Source organism: Pistacia vera, unplaced genomic scaffold (assembly GCF_008641045.1).
Source record: "Pistacia vera cultivar Batoury unplaced genomic scaffold, PisVer_v2 Contig196, whole genome shotgun sequence".
NCBI lineage: Eukaryota > Viridiplantae > Streptophyta > Magnoliopsida > Sapindales > Anacardiaceae > Pistacia > Pistacia vera.
Window position 1 is genome coordinate 1457927 of NW_022195997.1, and position 18190 is coordinate 1476116.

The following is an 18190-nucleotide window of genomic DNA, read 5'->3' on the forward strand; positions in this document are numbered from 1 at the left end:
TCAAAGTCTCGCACCATGGAACATTTTACTTGATGAGCAATATGTTGTAAAACTATTTGATTTTTCAGTATCTGAGTTTATTCCAGAGGGCGAAACTCACGTGGAAATCCCTTGGCTAACAAAAGTAGGGTGTGAATATGATGCACCTGAGTATGTACGTGCAAGGGATCAGAATAAGAAGACTTTGGTACATCGCTTTTTATGCAATGAGAAGGTTGATGTTTATGGCTTTGGTGCATCGCTGTTTATGCTTCTNTCCGTTGGATGTATGACACTTGCTGATCGTATTTTGGGTCAATCTCAACCCCATCTTGGACCTTTATTGTTGAAACACAGGTTAAAGATTGCAGTGGAGATAACTCATGCACTTGCATATCTTCACCTTGGATTCCCTAGACCTATTGCTTTTCAAAGTCTCGCACCATGGAACATTTTACTTGATGAGCAATATGTTGTAAAACTATTTGATTTTTCAGTATCTGAGTTTATTCCAGAGGGCGAAACTCACGTGGAAATCCCTTGGCTGACAAAAGTAGGGTGTGAATATGATCCACCTGAGTATGTACGTGCAAGGGATCAGAATAAGAAGACTTTGGTACATCGCTTTTTATGCAATGAGAAGGTTGATGTTTATGGCTTTGGTGCATCGCTGTTTATGCTTCTTAGTGGACAGAGCTTATTAGATTTTCTCAAGAATAAAGGTTTGCAGATGGAGGATATTGGACCTGATAATCTAAATGAGATAATAGATCCAACAATTGTTGGAGAGGGAATATGTTCAGTAAAAGAAAAACAATTGCTAGCTCTTGCAAGGCTTGTGTTCGAATGTTGCTCTACTGAACCAGAAGATAGGCCAAATATGATAGATGTGACAAAGCAACTCAGACAAATGTACAAGTCTAGTTAGCATGTCATCAGTTAATGTATTAAGGATTCTGCTTTCCTTGTTTATGGATGTATCAATAATTCATGCCTTCGAATAAACTAATTGATAAATTTTCAAGTGCAAGTAGATTTTGTCTATTCTCTGCAGTTTTAGAAACAATTACTTATTACTGATAAGTATAATCCAAAGAAAAGTTTATCCACCAATGGCTATATTTGATGAGTTATTATATATGCAAATGAAGAATTAGAATTGAGTTAAATAGGACAATGGCTACTACGGTACCACCCATTTGCCCCAACAATGCATCATCAAAATCTGATCTTCAGAGCTTTAACAAAAAGGAAGGGTTATAAGCTAATCATTGTTTCTACACATACATTGTACAGAAAAAAACTAAAACTCTGATGACTTTGATTCACGACTTCTTTTTTGAGAGTTTTGCAGCTAATCTATTTCTAACGGTGCCCGGTTCCGGGTTAGATTTTCTAGACTTTCGTCTTCTTGACTTTCGTGGTTTTTTGTGTGATCGCCTACTCTCTAAGCGCTGGCGACGAATCTCAGGATCAGCCCAACCTTTTCCCCACTCTGAGAAGCTGGAATAAGATTTGCATTCGCTTGCAGAGAGCAGCATGTCGGATTCAGGGTAAACGTAAAAAGTTTGCTCATTGTCTGATTGCAGAAACTCCAGTCCAAGTTCTGTTGGCTCTGGGAATTTAATCTGAACGTGGATCTGCAAATAACAGTGTAATTGAGTAGATTGGCTAAAAACGTAAGCATTCATATGCACGCATAGAAGGATAGGAAAGCATACAAACTGCGTAAGTGATACATGCCAAGACAAATGCTCTTGAACCATAAAAATCGCAATTATGTACCAGCTACGGCCAGGAAACTATGCTTACCAACTCAGTAGAGAATGAATGGACCAGAAATTAGTCTAGGAGAAGAGAAAGTTAATTTGAGAGCATACCTTCTCATCCCTTCTCTGATGTATCCTTATTTTCCAAGATTCGAGCAAGACCTCGCCACCATAGCAAATCGGTTGCCAAAAATTTTTGGGACTGTCATCACATAAAAACTTTTCAAAATTCATCTCATGTCTTAAAAAACAAAATGTGAAGAATGAGATGAAATAGACATGTAACACCTGCTCCCTTATTTTACTGACAAACATCCTGAGGTTTGGCTTCTCCATGAATTTTGGTCGTCTAATGTCACTACACATAACTCATATCATATGAGCCAACCGCAGAATTTTTCCAAACCTGAATTTTGACATAAAAAATTGGAAATCATAGCAAAATAATGTCCAAGCATCTATGTAAGTATTGAACTTGGCCCATGACAACAACTTCCAAAGATGAGATTATGCTGTTATGCATGGATTCACGTGTAACAGAAAGATAAAGCTGCAAGGTATAGGAAGACAACCACCAAACACTACACTATAAGAAGCAAAACCTGCATCAAAATTTGCTTCCTCTTTCAAATTCTGCATTACAGGAGGTCCATTACACACACCTCACACCTGCATACAAAGGCTTCAACTCTTTTTACCTTTTCAAAATAAAACTCGCTTTTATTTATCAGACTCACCTCAGATGTGATACGATATGATAGCATAATTACAAGATCTAGACATATATCTATCCAACGTATTAGAAAGAGAATAACAATATAGAAGACTATAAATCTCACTTCTTAATATTTCAAGATTCTAACTAAAGGAGAGAAGCCTTGGTTAACCCAATACAGAAGTGGATTCACTGTGATATTAAAAAGAAGAACTAAAAACAAAAGAAATATACATACATTAGCATTTGTCATGACCAAAGTCCTCCCCAAAGTACTCCACAAGCATTTTAGCTCGACAAATGAGTATTCATTCCATATCTGCAAGTCAACATGAATCTCAATATAAGCTTCAAAACAAAATGGACACGCAATAAAGTAAAGAAATGTATTTTTAATGCAAACCTGAAGCAATCAGATAGCATCTTATATGCCGTGTTTGGTTTGATCTTCACTTCTTCGATTCGGCAAAAGTGTTGGTGCTTTCAACAAATTTGCATATAGAGCTGCTTGAAGAGAATATTAACTTTAATCCACTTAGAAAAAAGAAAATTGTAATCTAGATTTTAGAGCACAAGTCATTCTTAAGCAATACAAATAAACTTTCCAAACATCGAGTGAAAAAAGGAGATATAAAGTTACAAGAATTTATGCAAAAAAAATAAAGTTATCTGTTTCCAACCAATTAGGAAGGCTGGTCAAGAAGAATTCGCTTAATTGTTACTGTAACATGTTTTCTTGAGAAAAAAATTAAATAAAGGGCTTACTGCATTCGTGCTAATTTCCCTATCCCTCCAGCCGCGCTTCTTGATAATAAGCTTCAACACTCTGCAAATAGATTACGATTACAGGAAGCTCACAAGACTGAACAACTGAATAGCAAGAATAATTTGTGGAAGCAATTGTTATGCAAGTTCCAAAACTGGAATGTAAACTACTGATTGCCTTAGAAACCAACAATTGCAAGAATTTATTCGCAGCTAAATCATAAGTGCACTAAAAATGAATAACAGCTTCCAATAACATTTTGCAGCAACACTTATACCTAAATATAAACCTGTGGCCAACCGTAGTGGATGATTTTCGAACATTAACTTGTCGATCCCCATTCCAAAAGCAATCGTTGCAATCAAAACCTGGATGGAATTGGCAAAACTTCAGTGTCATAAATTCTATTTTCCTATTGAATTACGCTACTAACTAAAAACATATCATAGAAGGATGAAGAGTATGGGTTTTAAATCCAGTAAATAAAAAGAAAAAAAAATTAACTTGAAAAAGTACGAGCCTTTAGAATCAAACAGCCAAACATCATCACAAATGGTTAGTTTTCAAAAGTGATACCAATTGAAACAAAAGACTACACGGAATTATCACATTTCCGTATCAGATCCAAAGCCTGAAGTACCATACCTCAAGCTTGTTTTCATGTAATTCATTGTGAACCCGCCTTAATGTGATTTTGGCAACTGAGGAACAAGAAGTCAAATTTTAGATACACTGCGCTAACCACAATTGGAATGAGACAGACCTAAGTAATTAATCATCTAAATGGACTAGAAGTAATAAGTTTGTGTATACATACCAACTGCCATGTAAGCAGCAGCCTTCACACCAAATCCACAAAGATATTTCGCAATCCTCAAAGTTTCTTTTCTAGTAGGAACGTAAATGATGGTTGGCCCTTGTTCTAAAGGCTCTTTCATGATTCGTCCTCTTTCTTCCAGCTAATCAGGTGGATCAGTTATCCTAGATGACCCACATATATCCCATTCTTCAGGAGGAGAATGCCCATAAAATTCACCACAGGCAACTGTAAAAAATAGAAGTGACTAGAAAACAGAATCAAGAGCATTGAAGTTGAGTTAATACAAAGTTTCCACTATTCATCCATACATTGCTTTTGATTACATGTCACAACTAAAGCCAATGAATACAGTTTAACCATAGAAAAAAAAAAAAAAAAACCTCAAGACAAGGGAGAAAATGGTACCATCCCAATCATCCACACTCTGAAAGATGTCAACATCATTTTCCAGATATTCTACTGACATTTCTTTTTCCCTTGTAGAAGTTATTTCATCATTATCTGCATCAATATCTCCATCCTCAAGGTTGTAGATTGGAGAAATTCTATCTGCCCCAGATGTGTCACAGCTGGACGAGCTATCAGATTGATCATCTAACTCTGGTATGATAATAGTTTTTTTCATCTCACCGGTCTTTCCCTTTCTGACATATGTGTCTATCAGCTGGCAGAAATCCTTCTGATAAGGAGCTGGTGAAGATGTTCTACTATGCTTTACCTGCAAATAGCAGCAAGTTATAATCGTTCGGGCTTCCACCCCAAAAAAGCAAGCTACACTCGGAGAAAACATGGAACATGGAACATAGAAATATAGAATTCCGTAAAACAAGAGTTATTGATACCCCTGAAATCCAAACGGGAATAACAAAAAACTCACCAAGAACCTTAAATTTGGACGAAATAAGGAAGTGACTACAATCTTTGTTTCCTTTGACATGCATAGTGACTTAAGAATGTCTTTTTGAACTTGAATTGTGGCAGTAGCAGTCAATGCCATCAGTGGAATATCAGATTTCAAAAATTTTAAACAGTTAGCACTGAAGTTCTCTCGCAACACAGACAATCGCCTGAAACAGTAGAATATATCTTTAAAAAAATTGAGATAACACTAACCATCTAATACAAGAATTAGGTAGTTGAATGAAAAGAGTAGATATAACAGTTAAGGAGCCAACGAAGACAGTGCAGGGATAATCAACCACATAAGCAGAAAACAATATAAAGACTAACAGAGCGCCTCTACCCCCGCACACCCAAAATCAATACTAGGGTATGACACTTCAAATTTTTTATCCGGTTACAACATGTGGAGTACAATATCAGGGAGAAAAACATTGTTTGGCCTCATATGTCGTTTTGTAAATGATCAATTGATAGTCATTCAGAGCTGTTAATAAATTCATCAAAATAATTGTGCAACTATAGACAAATCTTGCAAAAATCCGACCACTGAAGTAAATGTAAGTAGATTGTAGCAAAGACAGTAGGAATAGCCATGTGGTTGAAATGTAGAATACAACCTGTAGTCAGGGCACTCAATCTCACTCTAATTTGGTGCTGGCTACTCAATGCTCTTTAGCTGTTCTCACTTCCCTTCTAAGCTTCCCAGAGCCTTGTTATCTTTGCTATCTCTTTGTTATACTTCTTCTTAATCATTGATGAAATAGTCCATCAATTATGATCAAGTCTCTCCTCCCAGGTGGGTGTCTCACTGTAGCAAGAACCTCAAAACACCGTATCAATAGTTAAAACACTAACATCGAATGTAACACCACCAAGATCATAAAACAGAAATGCTCGTCTCATCCCCTTGTTTGTCTAGACCATAAGCTATAGCCGCGGCCGTCAGTTCATTGATAATCCTAGCCACATTGGCCAGCTACGGTGCCGGCATCCTTAGTCGCCTGCTTTTGCACATCATGAAATAAGCTACAAGAAAAACGACAAAATAAAACAACCCATCGGTCTTCATCAAAACACTTCAACATATCAACATATAATCAATCAATCATAAATAAGATATAACTATAAAACTTACCTGGAGCAGTAACAAACCGCATCTGTAATTTTCTTCCCAAGAAAGCCTCAGCCGTTTCTTCCATCTTCGGTAAGTCATGGCACTGATCTCCTCAGGACAAATACTTAGTCTCCTTCAACCTTAACTTTGAATATAAGGTTTACCGTTCTTGTTCACAACCTTATAAGGGAAGAACTTTATCTCTTTTCACTCAAGATCATCAAACCTTTTCCAATAAGGCGCTTAACATCGAACACAGTGCGTTCCCTTAAAAGCCGCTTGATTTTGGCTGATTCTCTAATCAAACGCTCATATCAGTGAACGAACCCTTGACGGTGTGATCTGTTCCCTGATCGTTCACTATAATATCACATGTCCATGTCTGTGCACACACGACACAAGAGTATGTCGTCCAAGTCAATCAATAACCTTATAATAACGCTTGTTGGTTTGATCTTCACTTCTTAACTTGGCAAAGTGTTGGTGCTCTACAACAAATTTGCATATAGAGCTGCTGACAGAGAATATTAAATTTAATCCACTTAGAAAAAGGAAATTGTAATCTAGATTTTAGAGCACAAGTCATTCTCTAAGCAATTAAGATATCTTCACAAACCAGGAGTGAAAAAAGGAGATATAAAGTTACAAGAATTTTTTGCAAAAAGGTAAAGTTATTGTGTTCTAACCAATTAGGATGAATGTCAAGCAGAATTCTGCTTAATTGTTACTGTAACATGTTTTCTTGAGAAAAAAATTAAATAAAGGGCTACTGATTCTCCTAATTTCCCATACCGTTCAGCTGCTAAAGCTTCTTGTTAATAATTCTTGTAATTATACCCAAAGCCCATTAATCAAAGGGTAATTATAAGTTTTAGGGATAACTGACAACAACAGTTACAAGAAGTTAAAAAGTAATAAAACTGAAAATAACTTCCATTTGAGTTTATCTCAATTGAATTCTTGGGTCATGCCACGGCACTATTTTCTGTAACCGCGTTCATTCCCTATCGCCATCTTTTCGTATCCTCTATCAAAAGATTCATACTTCAACAGATACGAAAGCATACAAACTGAATAAGTAATACATGCCAAGACAAAATGCTCTTGAACTATAAAAATTCATCTAGTCGCAATTACGTACAGCTACTGCCAGGAAACTATGCTTAACAACTCTAGAGTGAATGAATAATGGACCAGAAATTAGTCTAGGAGAGAGAAAAGTTAATTTGACAGCATACCAAATCATCTCCTTCCCGATATATCCTTTACTTTCCAAGATTCGAGCAAGACCTCGCCACATAGCAATAGCAAATCGGTTGCCAAAAATTTTGGGACTGTCATCATATAAAAAAATGGTCAAAATTCATCTTTCAGTCTTAAAAAAAAAACATGTGAAGAATGAGATGAAATAGATCATGTAAGCATGCTCCCTTATTATACTGACAAACATCTGAGGTTTGGCTTCTCCACGAATTTTTGTCGTTTAGTGTCCCTACAATAGCATCATCATATGAGATTTTGATGATGCATTGTTGGGGCAAATGGGTAGTAGCCAGTCTCCTACTTAACTCTTTTCTTATTGCATATATGGCAGTTATTAAAAGGACATCTGAAGTTTGAGTTTATTTAAAAGGCTATCAAATTTTAAAGTTTTAACTAAATAGCATATATTATTGATTAAGGGTAATTAAACTGATTAGTATTTAATTAGGATTAAGAAGTTATTATGTAATCTTTTAAAAATTATACTATATTCCCAAAAACCTGAAATTCTTGCAAACAAACCCAAACACTCTTCTTCCTCCTGCATTAACGCATCTCCACCTTGGTTGTCGTTTCTTTTAGCTTGTCTACATCTTCTTCTTCATCTGATTTCTTCTTCCTCCTTCTACATTTCTTCTTCTCTCTCCTCTACATCTTCTCTCTCGCCATTAAACTTTCTCTTCCTCCACCATTAACATCTTCTCCGCCAAAGATCCCCTCTCCTCCTCCTGACATTTGTGTAAGTATGTGTATCCTCTTTATATTTTATATTTAGATTATAAAGATTAATAATGGATAGCATTTGGGTTATGATTTTGATTTAGTGGTTTAGGTTGTTGTGTGTGTTTGACGTAATGCAAGTCAAAACGGAAAAATTGGTGAAATTGTACAAATTTGTTCGGGTAGGACGGATTGATTGTAGGTAGAGATGACCGAAAATGTGTTCTGGGACTGTAGATGGACTAAGCGCTTAAGTATATGGCATAAGAGCTTAAGCGATGGTAAAAGTCTGGTGTATAAAAGAGATCGCTTAACGATCAGTAAATGGCATAAGAGCGCTAAACGATCATGGTATTTATACTCGATCGCTTAAGCGATCAAGTTATCGTTTAGCGATCCATATAAATAACCATGATCGCTTAAGCGATACAACAGACACATATAAGCGACTATGCAGATTCTTTTTAAAATATTTGAACCCTTAGTACACATTTAAGAATATTTTTTTCTTGCATTACAGGTAGTGGGCTATTATCACACATGGGACAAGTTGTTTTGGGTGTTGAATATTTGGTGAGTGGGTGGAGGAAGAAAGTAGGTAGAAGTGGATGGGAAGAGCAAAGAAGTTATACCAATTGCTGTGAGCACAGAGGTTAGTTTTGATGAGTTATTGATGAATAATAGAAGAGGTAATTTGAGTTCTCGCGTGTGATATAGTTGTGAAGTGATGTTTAAGCAGAGTTCCTGAACATTATAGGTACCTTTGCTATATTAAAGTCGGACGAAAGTGTGAAGTTATATATGATTGATGTAGCCGATAATGGTTCGAGGCTGATTTTAAGGGTTTCTTTGAGAAAAATCGTTGGAAGTTGGTTCAAAGGAAGGGGAAACGAGGAAGTAGGCGGAGATTTGCCTGGTTTAATCTGAATACGAGGCCATTGATTTGTTAATTAAAAAAATAAGAGTAGACGGTGAATTGGGTGGTAAGGAGGACATTGTAGAAGAGGTTGGTGATGGGGGCAGAATGAAAATGTGAAGAGGAGGACCCCGTACATGTCCCACAATGTAGAGATTCCTTTAAATACAGATTTGCAGAAGGGTAGATTGTGAGGAAGAGAACACTATGGTCGTTTATGCAGGTTCAGAAGTGGGCAATTGGAGGTAGTAGTGAATCAGTTCATGTTTTTACGGAAGGATCAGAGCTTGTGCATAGGGTATTTATTTGACAACAAAGGAAGTGGTGAGGAAGCTAAAACTTGTTGCCGTGAGAGGTAATTTTGAGTTCATCACCCAAAAAATCAAATTCATTGGCTGTGACGGTTGCATGTCATGACCGAAAGTGCAAGTGGCGGGTTATTGTAGAAGGTTGGCGGAGTCGGAAAAATTTATCTTAGCACATATACCTGTGAGCACACACGTGGTTTGGGGACACATTTCAGGTGAGCATCGACAAGCGTTGCTGATGTTATTGGACATTTGTCAAAAGTCGGTTCGTTGAAGGGAAGGTCCATCTTAAAGACATTCAAAGACTTGTGCGCACAGAGGGTGGGATGGAAATGACTGGAAAAGGAGACAACACTACACAATATTTTGTGAGGGGCACGCCAGAGCACGGGTACGCAGTATTAGAAGCGTATCGTTATATGCTTGAGTTGACAAACCAAGGTAGCAAGACTGCTTTGAAGTGGGACAGGATATGATGTTTAAATATTTTTTTGTTGCTTACGGTTCTGCTATAAGGGTTTTGTAAACATGAGAAAGGTGTTGGTGTTGATGGTTGCTTTCTGTGGGAAAGTATAGAGGTATATGTTGGTGACCACTGCACAGGACAGCGAGAATCACACATATCCTGTTGCATGGTGGTGTGGTTGACTAGAGGTGATGAGTCGTGGACTTGGTTTTTCAGCAGTTAAGTACGATAGGGCCTGACATGACGAGTTGTGCATAATATCTGATAGTCACAACTCTATAAAGAAGGGGATTGCACTATTTATCGTCAAGCACATCACGATCTGTTAGAGCACCCTGGTGAGAACATAAAACAAAAGTTTAAGTGTGCTGGCCTCCTCAGACACTACTACATGGCAGCAAAAGCTTATCAGGTTGATGAGTTCAAGGAGCACTTCCAGACAATCCGAATCAAGGATGATAGAGTTGCTAAGTATCTGAGCATGATGGTGGTTTCGAGCGATAGAGTAGAGCTTCTTCTTGGAAGAAGTTTGATGTATGACACGAACATAGCGAGTCCATAAATTCGAAGTTGTAATAGGAAGAGAGTTTCCAATAGTTGCACTTTTTAATGCAATCCAAAGGACATTGTGCAGTGGTTCCATGAGCGTCGTTCGAAGTCAGATAATTTACTATACAAACCCTTGTTCCGTCAGCTGAAAAATTATTGCGGAATGTATGGAACTGTCAATGCACTGTTTGCTATCCTCTTAATGCTCAAGAGTTCACTATGCGCGGCTATGGTCCGGATGCTCTAGTTAACCTTGTAGAAAAACTTGCAGCTGTAAAGTGTTTGACATTCACGTTTACCTTGCTCATGCACTAGCAGTATTGAGACACCAAGGAAGCCGGATTTTAGTTCAAGAATTACATGGAACTTTGCTCCCCTCTCTATATGACAGATCACTACATGCTAGCTTATTCAAAAACGATATATCCAGGCCTCCAGAAGAGTAGTGGGTAGTGTTGCCAGAGATGGCTGACATTATCATCCACCCGCCATTCAAGAAGACAGCAAAGGGAGAAAAAGAGTTAAACGTATTCCATCAGCCTTTGAGGTTCCCGGAAGATGAATAAGTGTTCAATTTGCAAGCAACCTGGCCATAAAAGAAGCAGTTGCCAAAAGCAATCAACATGCAGATCCAGAAAATTAGGTTCGAAGAAGGATGAATTCGGGAGTTGCGAAGGCCAACCGTTGAGTTTTAAATTATTTTAATTATTGATGTTTATATTAATTTCTGGTTACATGGCCTAATAATTTGATTGTTTCATTTAATAAACTCTTTATATTTAGTATTCTTGTTACATGGGCCTAAATATTTGTTGGTGATTCCAGTTTGGTATTAGGTTGCAAATTGAGGAGAAATTAGGATTAATAAGTGTTGTAATTTGAGTTTGTCAAAATTCAGGAGAAAGATGGAAAGTATATATTACCTATGATGCTTAAGTGACTAATGTATCGCTTAAGTGACAAAGGGTTATTCATATAGGATCGTTAAGCAAATTTAGGATCCTTAAGCGATCATGCACCTGGGCAGATTTGATTATGCATTCACAGATATCGCTTAAGCGATACAAACGATGCTTAATCGACAATGTGAAAAAGCCCAGAGCACTTAAGCGATATCGCAGATCGCTTAAGCGAATGCAACTAGGACGATTGGATCTGCATTCACAGATCACTAAGCGATATCAACGATCGCTTAATCGACCATGTGAAAAAGCCAAGAATCGCTTAAGCGATATCGCGGATCGCTTAAGCGATCATGCACTTGGGCAGATTGGATCTGCATTCACAGATATCGCTTAAGCGATATCAACGATCGCTTAATCGACCATGTGAAAAAAGCCAAGAATCGCTTAAGCGAATCGCGGATCGCTTAAACGATCCTGCACTTGGGCAGATTTTGGATCTGCATTCACAGATATCGCTTAAGCGATATCTACGATCGCTTAATCGACCAGTGAAAAAGACAAGAATCGTTAGCAATCTCAAAGATTGCTAAGCGATTCTTGTTTTTCACATTGATTCTGCCATTCACAGATATCGCTTAAGCGATATCGACGATCGTTAATCGACTATGTGAAAAAGGCAAGAATCGTTTAAGCGATATCACTGATTGCTTATGCGATCATGCATCGATTCTGCCAATAACATGATCGCTTAATCGACCAGGTTAAAAAGAAAAGCATCGCTTAAGCGATATCTACGATCGCTTAAGCGACGCTGTGTAAACAAAGTCTTTGACTATTAAACTGAATTTTATTGCTCGAAATCTAACATATAGTTCTTTGACGTCAGTATGAAACATATAAGGTGTAGTAACCATTATGTCAAGCATAAACATGAAGTCGTTCAGTGGACCGTGATCGTGATTATATAATATTAAACATATAGTTCTTTGACGTCAGTATGAAACATATAAGGTGTAGTAACCATTACATCAATACTAAACATATGGGGGTACGATTCGTTCAGTGGACGTGATCGTCATTATTAATATAAACAATATAATTCTTTGACGTCAATATGCAACAATATCAGGTGTAGTAACATTACGTCAATGTAAACTATAGGGTTTACGATTCGTTCAGTGGACCATGATGTCATTATATTAATATTTAAACATATAGTTCTTTGATGTCAGTATGAAACATAAAGGTGTAGTAACCATTATGTCAATGTAAACATATAAGGTTTACGATTCGTTCAGTGGACCGTGACGTGTTATATTAATATTAAACATAATTCTTAAACCAAACACTTTTCCAGAAATGATTGCTTAAGCGATCCCAAATCGCTTACCAAAATCGCTTAAGCGTACATAATGGTAACATGCTTAAGCGATACATAGGATGCTAAGGATCATAGATCTGGGCAAAATATACATAATACCTCGGCACAGAGCGCTTAAGCGATCTCAAATGATCGCCAAATCTATTATTGCGAGTAGAGTTCGTTGCGACCAGGTAAAAGCGATCTCAAATCTCAGTATCTGGCGGTTGATTATGGCCAGATCTGTTCGTTGCGACCATATATAGTCAGACAGCGACTAGATATGTTCGTTGCTAGCAGCTATTCGTTGCAAGCAGGTTCGTTGCGACCAGGTAAAAGCGGTGTATTTGTAGCTGTCGGTGGTAGGGAATCTGGGAAGTTGGGTGGGGGGGTGTTTTGTTAATTTTTAAACTTTTTCAGGGGGTATTAATGAAATTAATTCACTTAATGGTGGCTAAAATTAATTAAAAAAACTAAATTCCTAAATATTAAACAAAGAAAAATTTGGGAAGGATTTGTAATATTTATAAAAATGTTCAACCAAACGCACCCTTTATGTTATAAACAAAGAAGAACAACATATGTTTAGCATTGACGTAATGGTTACTACACCTTATATGTTTCATACTGACGTCAAAGAACTATATGTTAATATTAATATAATCACGGTCATGGTCCACTGAACGAATATATGTTTAGCATGACGTAATGGTTACTACACATATGTTTCATACTGACTCAAAGAACTATATGTTTAAGAGTTCGACATAAAATTCAGTTTAATAGTCAAGGAACTTTGTTTACACAGCGTCGCTTAAGCGATCGTAGATATCGCTTAAGCGATGCTTTCTTTTTAACCTGTCGATTAAGCGATCGTAGATATCGCTAAGCAATCATGTTATTGGTGGAATTTAATGCATGATCGCTTAAGCGATAGTGAATTGTCTTAAGCGATTCTTGCCTTTTTCACTGGTCGATTAAGCGATCATTGATATCGCTTAAGCGATATCAGTGAAGGCAGAATCAAATGTGAAAAAGACAAGAATCGCTTAAGCGATCCCTTGATATCGCTAAGCGATTCTTGTCTTTTTCACATGTCGATTAAGCGATTATTGTATACGCTTAAGCGATATTTGTGAATGCAGATCCAAATCTGCCAGGGCATGATGCTTAAGCGATCCACGATATCGCTTAAGCGATTCTTGGCTTTTCATATGGTCGATTAAACAATCGTTGATATCACTATCGATATCTGTGATGCAGATCCAATTGCCCAGGTGCATCATTGCTTAAGCGATCCGCGATATCACTTAAGCGATTTAGGCTTTTTCCCATTTGCAATTAAGTGTCGTTGGTATCGCTTAAGCAATATCTGGGAATGGCAGATCAAAATTGCCCAGGTGCATATCGCTAAGCGATCCTAATATCGCTTAAGCGATCTTATTGAATAACCTTTGTCGCTTACGGATCAGGGCAATATATACTTTTCCATCTTTTCTCTTGATTTTGACAAACTCAAATTACCAACACGTATTATTCCATACTTTCTCCTCAATTGACAACCTAATATCAACTAGAATCACAACACATATTTAGGTCATGTATAATCGTCTTTATAGAGCTAATTCGAATAACTGTGATTGTGATACATTTCGACCTCACTCATTTTCCTCCAAAATACGAAAAGAATAGCAGAAAGTAAAGCCATTTATATCAATCGAATCCATCACAGATCAAAAATAAGAAACATCAAGTAATTGAAAGTTTAAACTTAAAATCATTATATAGTGCCAAAACAGAATAAATCCTAAGTCACTTTGACAAGTTTTGGAATTCGGTATAATCACTGTTGAGATCATTCTTTGGTACCATGCCTTGCCAGCAGCCTTGATGCAGATGCCTCCTCTGGCCACAGCCGTTTTGTAGATGCCTTCCTGTTAGCCTACTCTGACAGCCAGCCAGTTTGAGAAGTTCCCTCTATTGTTTGCCAACAACTGCAAAATTATCCGGACAAACCTGCAGCACATCAGCTTTTCTAAATAAAACACAAAAAAACAAAAAGTTTTCAGGGCCAATTTGTTAAATGGAAAGTTGGGATGTTCGGGGAGAAAAATTTTCTCTCTTCACGAACCCAAATTATGGAGTGCAAGATTGAAAAGTTCACTGAGTCCGTCTATTCGGTAAAGCTCTATATAAGCATGACACCGCAGCATTAGCACACAACCCAAGTATCAACATCACATAAACTACAAAATTCAAAGTACAAGTTCCAAACCTTTTGATTGGGTTGTGGTCACCAAAAGGATCTATTTCCCTATGAAAGCACTCAACAGCCCAGTGCTCCCAAAAGATGATCATTGTTCGTCATTCAATCCGTCCATGGGCTGTTGGCATGTCGAACTAAATAAATTTCAGGGCATATGCCCCACAATCAGGACTGCAATAGGAAGATGAACATAGCATTAGAATCAGCTTATAGAACAATTGATTAGTAAGTTTTATACACAAATTTACCTTGACTCATTTGTTGGGACGGGAACGCGCTTGAATGGCCACTTTTCCGTCAATGCTTCATCACCGAGGTGCTCAAACATCCCGCGTCACGTAACAGCTGTGGGAACACAACAGACAGTGGCTCAACTGCCTGTCTCGACAAATTGTTGGGTGCAGTCAAGGATCTTCAGCAACCTCTTCCTTAAGAGCGCGACGACTGCTATCCAGTGCATTTCCTTGACCAGGATGATGCAGTAAAACACTTTTAACCTTTGCCCAACTGTGGCCATATTTGGCTTGTCCCCCATTACATACTGCACATCCTGTATCAAACTTAAATCTTAGGGATGCAGTCCAAGTCTTCTATGCCCGATCGTTTTCCGCTGCCTCCTTTTGCTACAGATGTACCAATGGCCTTTTTCAAAATTGCGATATGTCGATACCAACGTTGGCCAAAGGCCACATCAGTGATGGCACAATCGAGATACAGTAGATCCACATTGCTGTTTGTCGTAGCCTCATCAGTGCCAATACCTCATCGATGTGCTGCATCAAATAAAACAACATGATAAGTATACAATACCTCATGAAAAACAAAGCAAAAATAAGAAAAATTAAGCGAAAAAACTCACTGAGTCGTGAGCCAGCTGCCCATCGTCAAAATCTTTTCAAACCAATCCGAGAATAATCCTCGGTCTTACACTTTACAAGGACATCACTTCTGGATTCATTGTAATAGGCATAGAAGGGTTTTTCTTTCCTCTATATAGTATACAAATCGACAGTGGACTCCATTTTGTTTGCCGTTCTCCCCCTCCCTCCATTTGTACGTCCCCGCTTCCTTCGCCTCCACCTCAACCTCCTCCATTATAACTGCCCACATTCCTCTAGCAAACTTTCACCCCTCAATTTTGGCTTCTTCTCAATTTTTTGTCTTTGTTTTCCTTTTAATTCCACATGTTAGTACGGTGTAAAGTGATTCACAAACCTGCTCTTTCGGCTCTCTCTTTTCAGCATGGTTTGTACTTCAACGCGCCTTCAATACCCACCAACTTCCTCCTGCACCTTACCACTTCCTCCTCCACCCTAACAACTTTTCTGCACCATTATCCATTTCTCCTCCACCCTTTTCAACTGCTCTTCCATCTTATCAAACCTGCCATAATAGCTGTTGTAAAACTACAAACAAAATGTTTAGGTCAACCACCTGACTTCCCAACCTCGACACCTCAGCAAAGCGGTACTTGTTGTACTGGTTTGCTGACAAGTATGGTTTGCTGAGGCATACGAACCTCTCCTCCCTCCCCTCTCTCCCTCCTCCTCCCTCCCCACGATTGCGGCTTCATCCTCCTGGCATCAACCACATTCTCAAGCAGTGGCCTCGCAACTGCCCTCACATGTGTGCTCTTGTAGTCCCACGTCAGGCGGTCTATCCCTTCATCCCTTTGATCCTCAGTGCTCGGAAAGATGTGACAAGTGCTATTGCGCTTCACCCCAAGCGGTGAGGAAGGGCGGACCACCCCTTGCAATAAGAAACAAAATCAATCAGATTTAAGCGACATTTTAAAGCAAGTGCATATTCAAAGCTAATCCTTAATCTTACCCGAACTGATTGAATTTCAATCTCTATTTCTATAATCCCAATGGGTACACTTCGGTCGTGCCACCGCAACATCCTAGGAAATGTCTATTGACCAACCGAAGCTATAATCCTCCCCTACCTAGCCAGGACAGGGATGGCCTCATACATTCAAGCCTACATTGTAAAAAAACAGTCCATATCAAATTCAAACCATATATTAAAAAAAAATAACAAAAACCTATTAATATTTACCGCATTGCCCATGGGAAGCCAAACAAATTGTACGTGGCCGCTCTATCTTCTCGGCCCATTGGGAGGCTTTAACGCCAGGTCTTTTGCTTGCAGGGACTCCATGGTTCGTTAAATGATACCCGTCCCCATGGATAAGCATTAAAGAAGTTCAAGTTGCTAAAACTTCACCAATCATATCAACGGCTTTTGTGAGGCACAGCCATTAGGATTGAATGTAAGAACATACCAAGCATAGTTTGAACGTCTCTGAATCGTTAAACTCACCATCTTTTAAACCTGTCCTTAATTCATGTGCCTAATAGACGTGTTCCCTAAAACCTTGTTGACAACCTTTGGCTCCGTACTATCCTTTATTCTTTTTTCCTCCTACCTCCTGGAATTCTCCACATCTTAAGCCAGTCACCAAAGCATATTCCATCATCCGAAACGTAGTGGCTTTCCATCCACACGAACCACATTTCGTGCTTTTTGTTGCTTTTTATTGAGTGCGAATGAAATAATGCACTCCCAATCCCCAGAATGTCTTTTTCTATTTTGTGTACATATCCCAAAAATGACTGAAACAAGTCTCTTTAATCTTCTTTCACCATCCTCACTGTCCCTAAAATCCCCGTTATTCTCATTAAACATTCAAATTGACCTCACTGTCACCTCCACATGGAAGTATGGTACCGTATCGCTTACATACTCCAATCCGTACTCTCTAGTTTACGCTCCAGAAAATCTGCACAATCGATTATAAAACAATATCAGCAAAAAATAAACCAAATCAAATATAAACAAATACGCTCCGGAAGAATCGCTTAAGCGAGGGGAGATGATTCTGCCTCATACAAGATCTCTTAAGCGATCTGAAATCGCTTAAGAGACGAATCGCTTAAGCGATATAGAAGATCGCTAAGCGATTCGTGATTTTACTCTTAGTCGCTTAAGCGATCTCTTCCGAGGCAGAATCCACATCTGCCCAGATATAGATCCGTAGCGATCTTTATATCGCTTAAGCGATTCGACGCTTTTACTCTTAAGCGATACAAAGGATGCTTAGCAACCAAGAGTAAAGAGATTCACATTTTACTCTGGTGGCTTAAGGATTACATATTACTAAGAGATCTTGTACGAGCAAGAATCAACATCTGCCAGATCTAAGAGCGTTAAGCGATCATTTATAAGTTTAAGCGATTCATCTTTACTCTTAAGCATCCTAAATAGCTTAAGCGACCAAGAGTAAAAGCCATCAATGCTTAAGCGAACAAAGGATCGCTTAAGCGATCTTAGGTCTTGCAAGTACAAATACCTTTTTCTTCGGCGGC

General features: G+C 38.3%; 2 protein-coding genes across 2 annotated transcripts in view; both read right to left on the reverse strand.

Annotated features, from left to right (window-relative positions):
* The window catches only part of LOC116127900 (ATP-dependent DNA helicase Q-like SIM), a 79754-nt gene that overhangs the window by 37679 nt on the left and 23885 nt on the right, over positions 1-18190 (reverse strand). The gene's annotated exons all lie outside the window — the stretch shown is intronic.
* Positions 1-18190, reverse strand: part of LOC116127998 (ATP-dependent DNA helicase Q-like SIM) — a 57757-nt gene that overhangs the window by 29228 nt on the left and 10339 nt on the right. The window contains exon 2 of the mRNA XM_031413666.1: positions 2867-2967. The gene's annotated coding sequence lies outside the window, so the exon portion shown is untranslated. The remainder of the gene's footprint in view (positions 1-2866; positions 2968-18190) is intronic.